This window comes from Nicotiana tabacum, chromosome 21 (assembly GCF_000715075.1).
Source record: "Nicotiana tabacum cultivar K326 chromosome 21, ASM71507v2, whole genome shotgun sequence".
Classification (NCBI taxonomy): Eukaryota; Viridiplantae; Streptophyta; class Magnoliopsida; order Solanales; family Solanaceae; genus Nicotiana; species Nicotiana tabacum.
In genome coordinates, this window is record NC_134100.1 from 28,551,338 (window position 1) to 28,564,823 (window position 13,486).

Consider the following 13,486-nt stretch of genomic DNA (forward strand, 5'->3'; position numbering starts at 1 on the left):
TAATACTCTATCATAATTAACACCAAGGGAAGTGAATGCAAACATATTATTATAGGTTCTACTATAAGTACGAAAATGTTTAGATTCTGTAGTGTTGCCTAAATATAAATTCTGCAACTCTATAGGCATTTGATGAGAAGTCAATTTTATTGATTCGCTACCATAATAGAATTTTGGTGGTTCATATTGGAACCTTTTTGCTCCACAAAATTTACAATCCGGAACTTCTTTTAAATGTACGTAATTTTTTAGCAACAAGTCATCATTCTGTAATTCGAATTCTAAATTTATTTTACTTGTACATGATAAATTATGACAATGTTATAGAAAGAGACAGTAATGCGATACTATGAGATTGTTATATTTTTGGCAGATATATACATACCTCTATGTGCAGTAGCTGTTGGAGTTGAAGAAATTCCTGCATTACATGTACCTGAAGTTGATCCTGACATTGCAATGTTTAATGTTTACGCATGTATAACTAATCAGTAAAGTAATTTGTATAGTGGGAACATTTATAGTACTATTTTTGGACGCTTACCTACTTCAAAGATGGACATGCAATCAATCATATTATTTCCTTTATCTATAATAGCTGGCATATTTGTAGCTTCAGAAGCATGACCTAACAATTGAAAGAAACTAAAAAGTCACTTTAATGATTTTGGATCGATATATTCATTACTATATACTTATATATACGCATACAACATTGTTTGTATATCTAATGTCTCTGAGAAGTTAGAGAACAATATACTTTTCTACCTTCTTCTGAATCTAACGGACGATCACCAACTGTAAGAGTACTCTGTCTTTGAGCTTGAGTACCAGTTTTCATTAAGGACAATGTATTACTTGAATGAGGATTAAGTCGCCGCTTTTTTCATTCAGCTCTCTTAGCTTGCAGTTTCAGCAAAAATGATTGTTTCCTTTCAGGTGACATTTGTGCATATCTTGTGCGACGTCGTAGATTTCTATCACGCCGTCGTTGTTCCTTGGCCTCTTCAGCTCGACGCGATGCAACATCTTCATTTTGTGGACATTTCTGTTCCAAAAAGTTAATTATTTTGTAAGAATACCTAAAATATTCACTAAATGTTTAAGCACTTGTTCAATAATTCTATCTCTACTTCTAGCGGAAACATGTTTTCCCTTAACAAATTCAAAAAAAACTTGCTAATTGAGAGAGAGAGAGGCAGAGAGTGAGAGAAAGAGAGAGAGCCAAGAAGTTACTAATGAGAATACAGAGGAAACCAAAAAGAACAATGACTAAACTAACCAACTAAAGGTGGCAATATGGTTAATCCAAAAAAATCTAGTAAAGTAAACAAACATACAGTGGAGTAACTTAATACTATGTTGTTTTCGTAGGCAGATAGTATAAAAGGATCAAGTAAACATGTACCTTTCCATTATCTCTAATTCTCCATAATCCCTATTTTAAGAGAAATTCAGTCTCTTCTATTATTTTTGGTTGTAGAGTTCGGAGTAGAAGGACACAAGCCAAGTAGTTTGGATAGATTAAGATTTATTGGTGGAAACACTTTCAGTGAACAGGACCAATCATTTTGCTAATATAATTAGACTGCCAAAATAATCCTGAGTTCCTATTTGTATCATCTCCCTGTTGTGGGTTCTCAAACCTTTTCTATAACATTACCCTTTCTTAATAAATTTTAAAAAGTTTCGTTCTTTTATCATGGGACACTAAGCATCGGAATTCAAAAAGTTCATTTTTTGTCTCAGGTAAATAGGTTCATATCGCACTTAACATTATAGGAACATATATCGGGAACAGAAAAGAAAAAAATAACAACAAAGTCTGACCTTCTTTTAATACTTGCTTATTTGCTAGTCACATAAATTGAAGTAACAGATAAAAAAAGAGAAAAACATAAGAACTGATAGGATTATATATGTAAAGTAACAACATCTCTGAAGAATTTTCCTATTAGAAAGAGTGGATCTCAAAGTTAGTCATCAGTTCTTAATATATAGAATCGTTTATTTTTTTGGAGGAAATGCAAAATCCCTAAACATCTTACACAAAAATAAAGTAACCAGCATCGTCTAATCATTTTGTTCTATGAGCTTTAGGCAATAAATTGTGAAAACGATCACAATATAACATTATTGGATATTCTTTAGCATAATTGCCAACACGAATGGCCTGCAATGATTAATTTACTTTAAATATGGTAACTTTTGTTTACAAAAGTAATATACTAATGTAATATTTCAACTATAGGATGTGAGTAGAGTTCAATATTATCTTGCCTAGATACACCCATAAAGAAATCCAACAGAGAGGAAATAATAGGAAAAATATAAGGGAGAGGAAGGGGGAGCGAATGACTTAACGAAATTAGAAAAGCAAAGAATCGAAGTTTGTTGATGCATTCCCTTTGAGAATGAAGGAGAAGAGAACCATTTAACCGGTTCTTTACAACTGGGTCAATGGTGATAATTATGCACCTAAGTATCAATTTCAAACCATGCGTGAGTAAATCAAACCACATGCAAGTAGAGAATCCGACAATAAATTACCCCAAAAAAATAATCTAACATACAGACACCAAAAAAACAAAAATAGTAAATACCCAACAAATTGTGACTACAAAAATGTGAAATAAATAAATAAAGAAAATGTGAAAATCTGCTTTACTGAGATCGAACTTTTTGCTTCATCAACAAAAATCACAATATGTAAGCCCAAAAGGTAAAGAGAAATCAGGCCACCATCACATACCATCATAGAATCTGACATTGAAAGGGTGAAGAAGAAAATAGACGATGACATGCAACTAAAGAATATATCAGTGGTCGACAAAAAAAAAACTAAAACAATCAGCTAGATGAAACAGAGAAGGATGGACAGGGATATGAAGAACCAGTACCGGCAGAAACCAAAGATAAATATAATCAAACAAAGCCCAAGACCCAATCATAAAAATACTAAAAATGCTAACACCAGGTGAATTCCAGCTTTGATTTACAAAATCAATGGTAGAATTCTTACAAGAATAGAAGAAGATAAACTGGGTATGGCTGGCTTTGAGCAATACCTATGGAGAAATTGAGAAGAAAATGGTTACCAGGAAATGGTTCGGCAAATTATCAATAAAGAATCAGAAATGGGTTGCTAAAAGGGAGAAGTGATACACGTGTTCATAGGAGAGAGCAATGAACAGTCAATCACTAATGAGATAGTGCCAAGTTTATAGTACAATTTACAGTACCTTTAGTACAAGTTCTCATTTGTCACGACCCTAACCCCTAACCCGGTTGTGATGGCGCTTCTCGTGAAGACAAGGCCAGCTAGACCAAAGCAGAACACCTCATTTAAAAAGCTAAATACCATAAATAGTTCTAAAACATGATATAATAACCATAATTTGCGGAAGTAATGATAACAACAGTAGAAACCATCCCGACACAGCCCAAATCGGGGTGTCACAAGTCATGAGCAACTAAGAAATACGGATACAAGTCTACTGAACACTAAATCCTATACAAGAGTTCTAAGAACATGAAAATGATAAGATAAGGGAGGCACGGGGCTGCGAACACCAACAGCTACCTCGTAGTCTCCGAATCATTGCCTGGACTGGGAGATTCAGCACTCAGGAGCGGACTCTGCGATACCTGAATCTGCACACATGGTGCAGGGAGTAATGTGAGTACTCCGACTCGGTGAGTAATAATTATAAATAATGGCTGAAAGTATGAAAACACGTAAAGGCACAAAGCAATTCCATATCAAGCAGTAAAATCACTTAAAACAGTAAATCAGTGAAGAAATCAAATGACATCCCTTTTTAAAACAAGTAAAGTAGGTAATTTAACAGGTAAATAACAAGTAGAAATCCTCCCCTCGGGCACAGTATCAATCACTCAGAACAGTATCAGCCCCTCGGGCTCACTCTCAGTACAGTATCAGCCCCTCGGGCTCAGTATCAATCACTTAGAACAGTATCATCCCCTTGGGCTCACTCTCAGATCATAATAGGTACCCGCGCTCACTGTGGGTGTGCAGACTCCGGAGGAGCCCCTTACGGCCCAAGTGCTATATCAAGCCACCTCGTGACATCATCACTCGGCACTGGGCCTCACATCACTCGACACTCGGCCTCACATCACTCAAGCCACCTCGTGGCATATAAAGTATCTCAGGCCCTCAGCCTCATATCACTCAGCATATCCTCACATATGGCCATCGGCCTCACTCAGTCCGAAAATTATCACAAGCCCCTTGGGCATTAGTAAAACTGTAGTTCTTAGCCCAAAACATGATGTAGAAATATCATTTAATCTGAGTAAAAGTGTCTGAGTTTGTAAAACAGTAGCCATCAATAGGACTGAGTTCAAATAATAGGTCAAAACAGTGAGGAAATAGTGATAAAAATCCCCGAAGGGTTCAAATAGTTGGCACAAAGCCCAAATATGGCAATTAGCTCAAATCGTGATGATAACAAATAAATTTCAATCAAATACGCGGTAAAAGCATCAATCAGGACGGACCAAGTCACAATCCCCAGTAGTAAAAGACCCCACGCTCATCATCCAGCGCGTGTCTCACCTCAATATAGCACTACGATGTGCAATCCGGGGTTTCAAACTCTCAGGACATCATTTACAACCATTACTCACCTCGAACCGGCTAATTCTCTAGCTCGCGACGCCTTTGCTCCTCGAATTGGCCTCCACGCGCGTCGAATCTATCCAAAATCGGAACGAATACGTCACAATATGCTAAGGGAACAAAGCCCAAGCGAAAAAATTCAAAAAATATCAAAAATCCCGAAATTAGCAAAATCCGAGCCTAGGGACCACGTCTCGGAATCGGGTAAAATTTACATTTTCAGAATCCTCATACGCTCACGAATCTAACCATACCAAAATTATCCAATTCCGATACCATTTGGTCCTTCAACTCATCATTTTATATTTTTGAAAGGTTTCACAATTTTCTTCCCAAATTCCATCCCAAATCATGAATTAGATGATGAATTCAATAATAGATTCATGTACTCTAGCCAAATCTGAGTTAGAATCGCTTACCCTGATGAATTTTTTGAAAAACCTTCGAAAAATCACCAAAATCCGAGCTCTCTAGGTCAAAATATTAAATAAAACCCAAAACCTCGTATTTATAGAGTACTCCTCAGATCTCAGCCTTCGCGGTCCGCACAGAACCACCGCGGTCCGAGCAAAAGCACCGCAGTCCTCACAAAACCACCGCGGCCACACTTCCTTTTGTACGGTCCGCGCGGATTGGGTCCTGAGGCCTGCAACACTTCTGGACCTGATACAACTATGATTTTGGCCTAAAACATCCCGAAACCTACCCGGAACTTCAAACCAATTGTACCAACACATCCCATGATATCGTTCAAACTTGTTCAAAACTTCAGAACGCTCACAACAACATCAATCACCAATTTAACATAGGATTCAAGCCTAAGAACTCCAAGAACTCTTAAATTATGCTTTCGATAAAAAGGTCTATCAAATCTCGTCCGAATGACCTAAAATTTTGCACACACATCCCAAATGACACAACGAAGCTACTGTCACTCTCAGAATTCCATTCTGACCCCTATATCAAAATCTCGCATATCAACCGGACCCCTATATCCAATTTAAGCCTAAATCTTCTCTCTCCAAAACCTATTCCAATCGCGCTCCTAAGTGACAAATCACCTTCCGAAGCTAACTGAACCATCGGAACTCACTTCCGACCCTTCTAACACATAAGTCAACATCCGGTTGACTTTTCCAACTTAAGCCTTCTTAAAAGAGACTAAGTGTCTCATTTCTTACCAAATCCTCTTCGAACTCGAACTAATCAACCCGATCACATAAAACAAGGATAACAAAGCGTAAATAGGCTGAAATAGGTGAGGATATCTGCTCCGCATATCCCGCTCCGTCTCCCAGGTAGCCTCCTCCACGTGCCGACCTCCCTACTGCACTTTCACTAAATCTATATCCTTTGACCTCAACTTCCGAACCTGACGACCCAAAATAGCTACTGGCTCCACATCAAAGGTCAAATCATCATCCAACTGAACTGTGCTGGAGTCCAACACATGAGACGGATCCCCAATATACTTCCGGAGTATAGAAACATGAAATACCGGATGCACGCTAGACAAGTTGGGTGGCAAAGCAAGCTCATAATCCACCTCTCCAATCCTTCGAAGTACCTCAAAAGGCCCAATGAACTGCGGACTCAACTTCCCTTTCTTCCCAAACCTCATAACACCCTTCATGGGAGAAACCTTCAGCAAGACCTTCTCACCGACCATGTAGGACACATCTCAAACCTTCTGGTTCGCATAACTCTTCTGACGCGACTACGCTGTACGAAGCCTCTCCTGAATCACTTTCACCTTCTCTAAGGCATCCTGAACCAAATCTGTCCCCAATAGTCTAGCCTCGCCGGGCTTGAACCAACCAACTGGAGATCTACACCGCCTCCCGTACAAAGCGTCTTACGGAGCCATCTGAATACTCGACTGGTAGCTGTTGTTGTAAGCTAACTCTGCAAGCGGTAGAAACTCATCCCATGAACCTCCAAAGTCAATAACACAAGCACGCAACATGTCCTCCAATATCTGAATCGTACGCTCGGACTGTCCGTCCGTCTGAGGATGAAAAGTTGTGCTCAACTCCACCTGAGTACCCAACTCTCGCTGAACCAATTTCCAAAACTGGGAAGTAAACTGAGTACCTCTATCTGAGATGATGGAAACTGAAACACCATGCAACCGAACAATCTCTCGGATATATATCCCTATCAACCGCTCTGAAGAATAGGTAGTACACATAGGGATGAAGTGTGCAGACTTGGTCAGCTGGTCTACAATCACCCAAATAGCATCAAACTTCTTCAAAGTCCATGGAAGTCCAACCACAAAGTCCATAGTGATCCTCTCCCACTTCCACTCGGGAATAACCATCTACTGAAGCAAGCCACCCGGTCTCTGATGCTCATATTTTACCTGCTGATAGTTGAGACACCGAGCTACAAATCCCACAATATCTTTCTTCATTCTTCTCCACCAATAGTGCTGCCTCAAATCCTGGTACATCTTCGCGGCACCCGGATGGATAGAATACCGCGAGCTATGTGCCTTCTCTAGAATCAACTCTCTAAGCCCATCCACATTGGGCACACAAATCCGGACCTGTATCCTCAACACACCATCGTCACTGATAGTCATATCTCTGGCATCATCATGCTGAACTCTGTCCTTAAGGATAAGCAAATGCGGATCATCATACTGGCGCTCTCTGATGCGATCATATAAGGAAGACCGAGAAACCACACATGCCAACACCCGACTATGCTCCAAAATATCCAATCTCACGAACCGATTGGCCAAGGCCTTAACATCCACTGTAAGAGGTCTCTCCCCAACTGGGATGTATGCCAAACTCCCTATACTCCCTGCCTTTCGACTCAAAGCATCGGCCACCATATTGGCCTTTCTCGAATGGTACAATATAGTGATATCATAATCCTTAAGCAACTCTAACCATCTCCGCTGCCTCAAATTAAGATCTTTCTGCTTGAACAAATGCTGAAGACTGCGATGATTAGTGAATACCTCACAAGATACGCCATACAAGTAATGCCTTCAAATCTTCAATGCATGAACTATGGCGGCCAACTCCAAATCATGAACATGGTAGTTCTTCTCATGGGGCTTCAACTGACGAGAAGCATAAGCAATAACTCTACCCTCCTGTATCAATACACAACCAATCCCAACTCTCGAAGCATCACAGTATACGGTATATAAACCTGAAGCTGATGGCAAAACCAATATTGTAGTTGTGGTCAAAGCTGTCTTGAGCCTCCAAAAGCTCTCCTCACACTCGTCCGACCATACAAATGGAGCGCCCTTCTGAGTCAACTTGGTCAAGGGCGATGCAATGGATGAGAATCCCTGAACACACCAGCGATAATAGCCTACCAACCCAAGAAATCTACGAATCTCTATGGCTGAGGACGGTCTAGGCCAACTTTGAATCGCCTCTATCTTCTTTGGATCAACCTGAATACCCTCGCTGGACACCACGTGTCTCAAGAAAGCCACTGAACGGAGCCAAAACTCACACTTGGAGAATTTTGCATAAAGCTTCTCCTCCCTCAATCTCTGCAGCACAACTCTCAAATGCTCTGCTCGCTCCTCCTGACTATGCGAGTACACCAGAATATCATCAATGAATACAATAACGAATGAATCTAGATAAGGCCGGAACACGCTGTTCATCAAATGCATGAATGTTGTTGGGGCATTGGATAGCCCGAAAGACATCAGAAGGAACTCATAATTACCATATCTGGTCCTGAAGGCAGTCTTAAGAATATCTGAATCCCTGATCTTCAACTGGTGATAACCGGAACGGAGATCAATCTTGGAGAACACTCTCGCTCCCTGAAGCTGATCAAATAAATCATCAATGCGAGGCAAAGGATACTTATTCTTAATTGTTACTTTGTTCAATTGCCTATAATTAATGCGCATTCTCATCGTGCCATCCTTCTTCTTCACAAACAAAACTGGTGCATCCCAAGGTGACACACTAGGACGAATGAACCCCTTATCTAGGAGTTCCTAAAGTTGTTCTCTCAATTCCTTCAACTCTGCTGGTGCCATACGATATGGCGGGATAGAAATGGGTTGAGTGCCCGGCACCAGGTCAATACAAAAATCAATGTCCCTGTCTGGTGGCATGCCCGGCAGGTCTGTAGGAGACACATCGGTAAAATCCCTCACAACTGGGACAGAATCGATACTAGGAGTCTCAGCTCCAACATCCCTCACAAATGCTAGATATGAAAGACAACCCTTCCCAGCCATACGTTGGACCTTCAAGAAATATATCACTCTACTAGGAACATAATAAGTCACACCACGCCAATCGATCCGCGGTACACCCGGCATAGCCAAAGTGACTATCTTAGCATGACAGTCTAGAATAGCACGACATGGAGATAGCCAATCCATGCCCAAAATGACATCGAAATCCACATGCTCAATTGCAATAGATCTACTCGGGTCTCCAGACCCCCAATAGTCACCACATATGACCAATACACACAGTCTACAACAACAGTATCGCCCACCGGGGTAGATACATAAACAGGTAAAGCAAGAAACTCACGGGGCGTACCCAAATAACGAGAAAAGTATGATGACACATAAGAAAAGGTGGAACCGGGATCAAATATTACAGAGGCATCTCTATGGCAGACTGAAACAATGTCTGTAATGACAACATCTGAAGCAATAGCATCTGGCCTGCCTGGAAGTGCATAGAAATGGGCTTGACCACCCCCTAATCGACCTCCCCCTCTGGGGCGACCCCTGGCTGCCTGACCTCCAACCCTAGCTGGCTGGGCGGGTGGTAAGGTAACTGGAGCAGAAGTCGAGGGCTGACCCCTTTGCTGAGATGACCTAGCAATACGACGAGGACACTGCCTCCACACATGTCCAAACTCTCCACACTCAAAACAACTCCCAGGTGCTGGAGAAGGGGATTTAAGGGAACCCCTCGCACTGGAGTGACCAGCTAATGCACTTGGCATAGAAGAACCCTGAGCTGACAGGGCACGAGATGAACTCTGGGCTGGAAGGGCACTAAGTGATGACTGGCCCTGCTGAGTTTCGTGATAACCATGACCCGAAGATGCCCCACGATAACCTAGGAGGGCTGACCGAGCAGGCTTGAAAGAATGACCTATACTATGCTGGAACTGGCCCCTCGAAGGAGCACCACTGTAACTACCAGATCCTCGAGGCCTTTTGGCCTCCCTCTCCTCTCGATCCTGACGGTGAACTGTCTCAATCTCGCGAGCGATATCGACCACCTCCTCGAACGTAGCACCCAACACCCTCTCTTGGGTCATAAGAATACGAAAATGATAGTTAAGGCCATCGACAAATCTCCTAATCCTCTCACGATCTATCGGGACCATCCAAACGGTATGAAGAGCCAACTCAGAAAACCTCGACTCATACTGTGACACAGTCACATCCCCCTGTCGCAAGCACTAAAACTACCTACACAACTCTTCTCTTAGAGACAGCGGTACATACTTCTCCAAGAAGAGAGTGGAGAACTACTGCCAAGTAAGGGGCGCTGCTCCAACCGGCTTACGCCTCTCATACGCCTCCCACCATGTGAAGGCAGGCCCAGTAAACTGAAAGGTGGTAAATGCCACACCACTAGTTTCAAGATTCCCTGTTGTACGGAGCATCCGCTGACACTTATCAATAAAACCCTGGGCATCTTCGCCCTCAGAAACACTGAATGACTAAGGCTGGAGTCTACCAAACCTCTCAAGATGACGCTGCTCATCATCTGGCATAATTGGCACAACAAACTCCTGAGCTGGTGCAACCAGCTGAGCTGGAGGTGCCCCCGGTGTCTGTAGTCCCTGCACTACCTGCTCAAGTGTGCGAGCAACGGGGGTCTGATTGCCTCCCCCGGCCTGTGAAGTAGCTGCTAAAACTGCTTGAGCTAGGCCAGTGCAAATTGATAAAATCTGTGCCAAGGCCTCCTGAAGACCCGGAATCACGATGGGCACAGCTAGTGCCTGAACTGGTGCTGCTGGAGCATCCATAGCTGGAGCCCGATCCGGAGCTAAGGCAACCAGTGGATCTACAGGTGCTGCCCTCGCTACTCTGCCTCTGCCACGACCACGTTCACGGCCTCTGGTGGCCTCAGTGGGTGGCACTAGTGGTCGTCCACCTTATCCGGTAGCTCGCATCCTCACCATCTGTGAGAGAATCGAATAACAGAAGTTTAGTACTCGGACCAACAAGTTCGCACGATAAGAGTTTCAAGAATATGAAGTTTTTCCTAAAAAGGTTCTGCAGCCTCTCGAGGATAAATACAGACGTCTCCGTACCGATCCATAAGACTCTACTAAACCCGCTCATGACTCGTGAGACCTATGTAACCTAGACTCTGATACCAACTTGTCACGACCCTAACCTCGAACCTGGTCGTGATGGCGCCTCTCGTGAAGACAAGGCCAGCCAAACCAAAGCAGAACACCTCATTTAAATAGCTAAATACCATAAATAGTTCTAAAACATGATATAATAACCATAATTTGCGAAAGTAACGATAACAACAGTAGAAACCATCCCAACATAGCCCAAACTGGGGTGTCACAAGTCATGAGCAATTAAGAAATACGGATATAAGTCTATTGAACACTAAATCCTATAAAATAGTTCTAAGAACATGAAAATGATAAGATAAGGGAGGCACGAGGCTGCGAACACCAACAACTACCTCGTAGTCTCCGAATCACTGCCTGGACCAAGAGATTCAGCACTCAGGAGCGGACTCTGCGATGCCTGAATTTGCATATATGGTGCAGGGAGTAATGTGAGTACTCCGACTCAGTGAGTAATAATTATAAATAATGGCTGAAAGTATGAAAACACGTAAAGGCACAAAGCAATTCCATATCAAGCAGTAAAATCACTTAAAACAGTAAATCAATGAAGAAATCAAATGATATCCCTTTTTAAAACAAGTAAAATAAGTAATTTAACAGGTAAACAACAAGTAGAAATCCGCCCCTCGGGCACAGTATCAATCGCTCAGAACAGTATCAGCCCCTCGGGCTCACTCTCAGTATAGTATCAGCCCCTCTGGCTCAATATCAATCACTCAGAACAGTATCAGCCCCTTGGGCTCACTCTCAGATCATAATGGGTACCCGCACTCATTGTGAGTGTGCAGACTCCGGAGGGGCCCCTTACGACCCAAGCGCTATATCAAGCCACCTCGTGGCATCATCACTCGGCACTCGGCCTCACATCACTCGTCACTCGGCCTCACATCACTCAAGCCACCTCATGGCATATAAAGTATCTCAGGCCCTCGGCCTCATATCACTCAGCATATCCTAACATATGGCCCTCGACCTCACTCAGTCCAAAAATCATCACAAACCCCTTGGGCATTAGTAAAACAGTAGTTCTCAGCCCAAAGAATGATGTAGAAATATCATTTAATCTGAGTAAAAGTGTCTGAGTTTGTAACACAGTAGACATCAACAGGATTGAGTTCAAATAATAGGTCAAAGCAGTGAGGAAATAGTGATAAAAATCACTGAAGGGTTCAAATAGTTGGTACGAAGCCCAAATATGGCAATCAACTCAAATCATGATGATAACAAATAAATTTCAGTCAAATATGCGGTAAAATATCAATCGGGATGGACCAAGTCACAATCCCCAGTAGTAAAAGACCCCACGCTCATCATCCAGCGCGTGTCTCACCTCAATATAGCACTACGATGTGTAATCCGAGGTTTCAAACCCTCAGGACATCATTTACAACCATTACTCACCTCGAACCGGCTAATTCTCTAGCTCGCAATGCCTTTGCCCCTCGAATTGGCCTCCACGCGCGTCGAATCTATCCAAAATCAGAACGAATACGTCACAATATGCTAAAGGAACAAAGCCCAAGCGAAAAATTCGAAAAATATCAAAAATCCCGAAATTAGCAAAACCCGAGTCCCGGGCCCACATCTCAGAATCGGGTAAAATTTACATTTTCAAAATCCTCATACCCTCACGAGTCTAACCATACCAAAATTATCCAATTCCGATACCATTTGGTCCTTCAAATCATCATTTTATATTTTTGAAAGGTTTCACAATTTTCTTCCCAATTTCCATCCCAAATCATGAATTAGATGATGAATTCAATGATAGATTCATGTACTCTAGACAAATCTGACTTAGAATCACTTACCCGCTGAATTTCTTGAAAAACCATTGAAATATCGCCAAAATCCGAGCTCTCTAGGTCAAAATATTAAATAAAACCCAAAACCTCATATTTATAGAGTACCCCTCAGATCTCAGCCTCCGCGGTCCGCACAGAACCACCACGGTCTGTGTAAAAGCACCATGGTCCGCACAAACCACTGCGGCCCGCACAAAACCACCGCGGCCGCACTTCCTTTTGGCGGTCCGCACGGATGGGTTTCGAGGCCTGCAACTCTTCAGGACCTGCTACAGCTATAATTTTGGCATAAAACATCCCGGAACCTACCCGAAACTCCCAGAACTTCAAACCAATTGTACCAACACATCCCATGATATCGTTCAAACTTGTTCAAAACTTCGGAACGCTCACAACAACATCAATCACCAATTTAACATAGGATTCAAGCCTAAGAACTCCAAGAACTCTTAAATTATGCTTTCAATCAAAAAGTCTATCAAATCTCGTCCGAATGACCTAAAAGTTTTCACACACATCCCAAATGACACAAAAAAGCTACTATCACTCTCGAAATTCCATTCCGACCCCTATATTAAAATCTCGTCTATCAACCGGAACCGCCAAAATATCAACTTCGCCAATTTAAGCCTAAATCTTCTCTAGAACTCCAAAACCCATTCCGATCGCGCTCCTAAGTCACAAATCA

General features: G+C 42.3%; 1 long non-coding RNA gene across 1 annotated transcript; it reads right to left on the reverse strand.

The window, feature by feature from the left end:
- Window positions 1-385: 385 nt before the first annotated feature.
- On the reverse strand, window positions 386-1,042 carry LOC107789503 (uncharacterized). The gene is made up of 3 exons (XR_001648861.2): window positions 769-1,042; window positions 545-628; window positions 386-448 (listed from the first exon to the last, which is right to left on the reverse strand). It is a non-coding gene; the product is annotated as an uncharacterized LOC107789503 (long non-coding RNA).
- Window positions 1,043-13,486: the final 12,444 nt, after the last annotated feature.